Source organism: Hyla sarda, chromosome 1 (genome assembly GCF_029499605.1).
Source record: "Hyla sarda isolate aHylSar1 chromosome 1, aHylSar1.hap1, whole genome shotgun sequence".
Taxonomy (NCBI): domain Eukaryota; kingdom Metazoa; phylum Chordata; class Amphibia; order Anura; family Hylidae; genus Hyla; species Hyla sarda.
In genome coordinates, this window is record NC_079189.1 from 69108650 (window position 1) to 69115767 (window position 7118).

The window sequence follows — 7118 nt, forward strand, 5'->3', positions numbered from 1 at the left end:
GCGCGGCACATGACGTCAGTGTGCCGCGCCGTGCATTGCAACGACGCAGGGGACGCACGCCGGAGGCCTGCATCAGCGCGGACCCGACTCAGGTAATTATGCCACCGGGGATGGGGGGAGGCAACGGGGCAGCGGCGCCGGCAATGGGTGCCGCTGCCCCTTCTCTCCCCCTGGCTGTCGGCGCCGCTTCTCTCCCCCTGGCTATCGGCGTCCGGTACCGATAGTCAGGGGGACAGAACGGGCAGCGGCGCCGATAGCCAGGGGGAGAGAAGGGCCGGCAGCAGGGCTCTAGACCCCAGGAAAGGCAGGGGGAGAGAAGCGGGCAGCGACGGCCTCTCTCCCCCTGCCTTTCCTGGAGATGTATCGGGATATACACGCGCACACACGCACCCTCATTTTACCATGGATATTTGGGTAAAAAACTTTTTTTACCCAAATATCCTTGGTAAAATGAGGGTGCGTGTTATAGGCCGGTGCGTGGTATACCCCGATAAATACGGTAATTTTTTTAAAATCACCTGGTGCCAGAAAGATAAACAGATTTGTACATTACATAACACCTACACTCTCCTTAGGAAAAACTTGGTATGCTCAATCACTATAGATAGCAACTACTGCCACAATTATGAAACCTACACTTGCTATCAAAAAAAGGTATACAAATAGTGTCATCAAATATCAAAAAACTTTATTATAAACCAATAAACACAAATATCCAAAAAACTCAAAAAGGACAGACACCTTTGACCCCTAAAAACATACACCCCAAAATTGACATCAGGATCCTTGACCGCAATATAATCCTTAATAGTAGGTAATATGCGGAATATAATTATATAAGCACCTCCAATTTACACAGTTAGCGGTAATGCTACAAACAAATAGAGTGCATCATCACATAATAATACATTTAACATACTGCATTACCTGCTCCAGGCATATTACCAGCGGCCATCTGGGGACCCCGTGTACCCTTGGCAGACAACGTTTCGTGGGCAAAACCACTTCATCAGGAGGTAGATTCACTCTGCTCACCTTGCTATTTATATCCTATTCCCTCCTATCGGCGTACACTCCGATGTCCGGAACCGGAAACCCGATCCCGCGGCATCACAGGGTTTCCGTCGCAGTGTAAACACTGCGACTTCCGCTCTTACTAGACACTCAGGGAACGGGCTTCCGCCCAGACTATCGGCTTGCGCGCACCGGGATAGGATATCCCCTAAGGTTAGTACATGCATATAAGATTATAATACAAATCTATTTTAATTGTACCCCAGATGGCCTCTGATCTAAAATTATACATGTTGGAGCAAACAATGTTACAATATTTGTAAAAATTCAATACATTAAATTACATTAAAAATTCTATACATCCTAGCATGTAAAAAACATTGTTCAGCATAGTTATTATCCTTCATATTATTTATTATTCATATTCATATTCCCGTCCATCACCCTAAAAACCCCATATCAATACAATTTTAAATATAATTTTAAATATTCAGTGGGGTATCTCCATATAAATACAAGGTAGTGAGAGTAACTCATCATCACAAACGTCTAAGTGGTGAGAACATATAGAATTCCACCACCGTGTATTCACCATACATAAATGAAATCATACACCAATATCAAAATTACCAAATTTACCATCCCTCATGTAATATACAAAAAAGATATATAAATTATATATCTATATAGTGATAATTATAATAAAAAATTTCACTTATCCCTATATGTTCTCCCACTAGAGACTATATTGCTAATTTTATCACAAGACAGGAGGCTCACATTTTGCATAATCTTTCTTTTACTGCTCATAATGTAAACAAATAGCAGCAGAATATTATCAATAAAGATGTTGAGAAAAAAATTGTACATATGCAAATGAAGGTAACAGGTAACCAATCAAACTCAGGTACAGGGGATATAAGGTAGCTTCACCTAAAACACACCCTCTTTCTTGCTGCTCATCCTTTGAGATAAGTACTATTGTTATATGTCATAATTTTCTGCAATATAGATATATATACATATATATTCTTCTCTTATATATAACTCCTTCCAACTGATAGACTGTTAGATCTTGTGGGTTCGAGACCCAGCCTCACTTCTTATCTATAATTTAACATCTGTTCGGTTTAATTCCAACCTCCATTCCCCTCTTCTCAATTTCTCCTCTTACCGGTTCAGACGTTGCACATACCGGTTGTCCACCACTCACTCAGCCTCGCGCCGGTCTCCGGTGGTGGAGCGAGAGGATATTTAGCGACGCTCCCCTCTTTAGACGGGCGCCGCCATCTTAGTTGTAATTCTTGCACCGCCGTCCTCCTCTGTGAGCGCGCGCGTAATATCGCGAGACCCGCCGGCAACTGGTTATCAGTTGTTCTAGGGCGGGAGCTCATTCTCCTCACAGCTCCCGGGGTGTTAACACCTCAGTGGTTCGCTCCCTCATTAATATTCAGTATAGCTTTCTCTGATTATTCTACAGCCTGTTCTTATTAGGACACTGTTTTAATACTATTAAGAGACTTTAGGTATATATATATATATATATATATATATATATATATATATTTATATATATATATATTTATATACTTATACTCATATATATATATACATATATATATATATATATTCAAACTAATATATATATATTCATTCTATTACTCTTACCCCTCTGCCAGACACAATACAATGGCTAATGAGGAGGCTAACATGTCTACCTTAAACCAAGGTTCAGACCATTCTAAGGATAGCGCCATGCAGGCAATGATTGACCGGTCGGTGGAAAAGTCTGTCCAATCGGCCATGGCATGTCTCCCTGACGCGGTTGCCAAATCTCTGGCCATGGCAATGTCCCGACCAGGACCTTCACATTCTCCTAAAGCGGGTCCTCATACCCCTTCGGACTATTTCTGGTCTGCCGATGAGTCTACATCCAGATTGGCTGAGGGCTGGAGACATCATGGGAAGGCCTCCCAAAAAAGGCAATTAACTATTACCGGTCCGTCCAAAGCCCAAAAGAAATCTAGGAAAACTAAGGACCAGGTTATGGATATTTCTGATGCTACACAGCACCCCATACCCTCTGCCCGTGAGGAGATAGAGAATAGATGGGTTGATATAGTTTCTAAGTCAACCTCTAGAAACAAACCGGATTCTTTTGTCTCCTCCCCAGACCACTCATCCTCTGAGGATGATTATGAGATTAATAAATCCGAAAATGATAATGATTCGGAATACGAAGATGTCCCAGAAGATGATAAGGTGGCAGTGGATTCCAATGATCCGGAATCTGTTATGCTAGACAGTGCCGGGATGCCCTTTTTCAATCCGATCTTAATAAAACACCCTAGATCGGGTGAATGGGTTCCCCATCCCCTGAATGAGAAATTCATAAAATTTTGGATTAAGAAACCCATGGACAGAGAGACTAGGAATAAGCTTCGCTCAGAGTGTCCTCGTCCAACTATTACACAAAAAATGGCAGATACCCCTGAGTTAGACTCTATATTAGTCAAATATTTTAATAAATCAGGGAAAAATCCCCAAAAAGGGGTTGATAGATCTTTCTAAATAATACAAGATAGATTTCTTGATTTGCTGGGCCCCCTTACAAAAATCCTCGACTTAGCAGAAGAATCTTCTTCTGGAGCTCCAATAAATATTGATTCTCTTAAAGGATGGGCCCAGAGGGCCATATGCTTATTTGGCAATATAAATGCCACCATTTGCACTGAGAGAAAAAGGTCAGTGCTGATGAAGCTAGACTCTCAACTAATCCACCTAGCTTCGGCGGACTCTGATCCACCCACAGATGGCTGTTTGTTTGGGACCCCATTCATAAAAGAAATTAATAAATATGTGGGACTATTTTCATCCCTTGACAAAGCTCAGTCATCACTCCGCAAGGTATTCCAACCTAAGGTTTTTGCTAGGGCCGGGAAACGAAAGGGACGGTTCCCCGGCCGCCAGTCCTATGAGGGAAAACAGCAGTCCCAGACCATCCCCGTCCAGATAGATTCCAGAATCCAGCTCCTTCCTACCAGCCTTCACCCTTCTTTCCCACAAGAGGAAGACCGTGGCGTGTCAGAGGTCATCGAGGATATCCAAGGACAAGACCCACTTCAGGTAAGCGTTTTACAGAATTTTTCCCCACAGTTTCCATTAGGAGGAAGGATAGCCCATTTTATCCATGTTTGGAATATGATAACAACAGATGCATGGGTTCTGAATACAGTCTTGGGTTACGAGATAGAGTTTGTAGTATCTCCCATTCAAACTCATCCTCCTCATCCTATCAAGTTTTCAATGACAGATCAGAATCTTGTCAAATTAGAAATTCAGGAACTATGTTCCAAAGGCGCAATATTCCAGGTACCTCTTTACACACCAGGTTTCGTGAGCAATCTGTTCCTGGTAAAAAAAAAGAAGGATGGAGGTTTCAGACCTGGAATAAATCTAAGAGTCCTCAACAATTTTGTGCGTTATCAGCACTTCAAAATGGAGGGCATACATTTATTGAGAGATCTATTAATACAAGGAGATTGGTTAACCAAAATAGATCTGAAAGACGCCTACCTATCGGTGCCGATGCATCAGCAATCTCAACCTTACCTCCAATTCATCTGGGAAGGTCAGAAATGGCAGTTCTCCAGTCTGCCCTTCGGTCTTTCTTCAGCACCCTGGTGTTTCACAAAACTCATGAAGCCAGTGGTAGCTGTTCTAAGAGCTCGAGGTGTTCGTCTAATCATATACCTAGACGACATCTTGATTATGGCTCAGACAATCTCACAAATACATCTTCATACTCATTGGACAATGTCTCTGCTCTCCAATCTAGGTTTCCTTTTAAACATGGAGAAATCCATTTTAACCCCTTCTCAGGAAGTGGAGTTTCTGGGTTTTCTAGTCAACACTGTATCCGCGACCTTGAGTCTCCCATCCAGCAAATTGCAGACTATCAGGAAAGAGATATGTTCTGTTTTGAACAAAAACATAGTGTCTCTACGTACTATTGCCCGGATAGTGGGTCTTCTTTCAGCTTCTATCCAAGCTGTTTTTCCAGCTCCTCTGCACTACAGAGCACTACAATGCCTCAAAGCCCAACATCTCAGAGAAGGTCTGGGGTATTCGGACGAGATCTCTTTGACGGTAGAGACCAGAGAAGAACTTCTCTGGTGGTTACACCATATTCAATCCTGGAACGGGAAGACTATCTTCAACGTGTCTCCAGACATCATCATAGAATCCGACGCCAGTCGATCAGGCTGGGGCGCTCGTTGTGGTCCCATCTCCATTGGAGGCAAATGGTCCGAAGAGGAATCTCGGTTACACATAAATTGCCTGGAACTCTTGGCGGGATTCTTTGCCCTCAGGAGTTTCACAAAAGACAGATCGCACTGTTGCATCCTTCTCAGGATGGACAACATCTCGGCAGTGCAATATGTAAATCGTCTAGGGGGTACCAAATCGGAGATGCTTGCCAATATAGCAAAAGAGTTTTGGCATTTTTGTCTCAACAAGAACATCACCCTGAGAGCAGAATACCTACCAGGGTTATCCAACTATCGCAGATTGGTATTCTCGTTTTTTGGTGGATCACAGCGACTGGAGACTAGATCCCAATACATTTCAGTGCATCAATTCTCTCTGGGGTCCTTTTTGTCTGGATGTCTTTGCTTCCCGCTTGAATCGCCAATAGAACCGTTTCTTCAGTTGGCGTCCGGATCCGGAAGCAGAAGGCATAGAAGCCCTAGTCCAATTTTGGCCTCCAGAAAACCTTTATGCTTTTCCTCCCTTTTCTCTTATCCCGAGAGTGTTACAACTCATCAAGAATCAGAGATCGCAAGTAACCTTGATAACCCCTCGGTGGAAGACCCAATCCTGGGTCCCTCAGGTTCTCGAGATGAGTATAGACTTACCTCACATTCTCCCATCTCTTCCTTCCATCTTAATGAATCCAGCAGGTTTTCCTCATCCTCTAATCACATCCAATCAACTTACTCTGGTGGCATGGCGTGTATCGGGCATCCCGACTCAGATCAAGGACTTTCACAAGCAACTAGAGAGATCCTCTCTGATGCTTGGGCCCCAGGTACTAGATCGGCTTACCCCTCAGCCTGGAAACTTTGGTCTGATTGGTGCGATCAACGGTCTCTGGATCCCGTTCATGCATATCCTAAATTTTTTGTCCAGTTCTTTTGCTTCTGGTAAGGCTTACAGAACGATTAATGTCTATCGTTCTGCCATTTCGTTTTACCATTTTCCTATACTTTCTATACCAGTAGGTAAGCACCCTTTAATTTGCAAATTGATGAAAGGTATAAGGTTTAGGTGTCCTCCAGTCCCCAAATATAGTTCTACTTGGGATGTCAATAAAGTTCTTGACCTTTTAACATCCTGGGTAGACAATGATGACCTACCTTTGAAACTCCTATCTTTTAAGTTAACGATTCTCCTATGTCTTATATCTTTTAAGCGAGTAGCTGACGTGAAAGCATTGGACTCTTCCAGAAGACAATATCTTCCCAATGGTGTCCAATTTTCTATCTGTAGACGCACAAAAACCAATATTTCTACAGTATTTTACCCAGCTTTTCCTCAACAACAAAAATTGTGTGTTGTTCGTTGTTTAAAAACTTATGAACAACGTACAAAGGATATTAGGAGTTCCTCTTTACATCAATTGTTAATATCCTTTCGCAAACCGTTCCTCCCAGTTTCTTCCCCCACTCTAGCCAGGTGGGTCAGACAAACCATGTCTTTGGTAGGTATAGATATCTCTCTGTTTGGGGCTCACTCAACAAGAGGCGCTATGTCTACAAAAGTTTGTCAAGCAGGTGGCTCTTTATCTGACACCATGAAAGCGGCAAATTGGTCGTCAGAGTCTACTTTCAAGAATTATTATTTTAGACCCTAACCTCATGTTTCTATGACAATTTTATAAGTACGTTTGTAAGTAGTATTATGATTTTAGCTTTGAACTTGCAAAATGTGAGCCTCCTGTCTTGTGATAAAATTTTAGATTTTCCTAGTTTTTATGACGGAAAATAGGGATTTTATTAAAGACAGGAGGCGAGCATTTTCCCTCCCTATCCCACCCATAC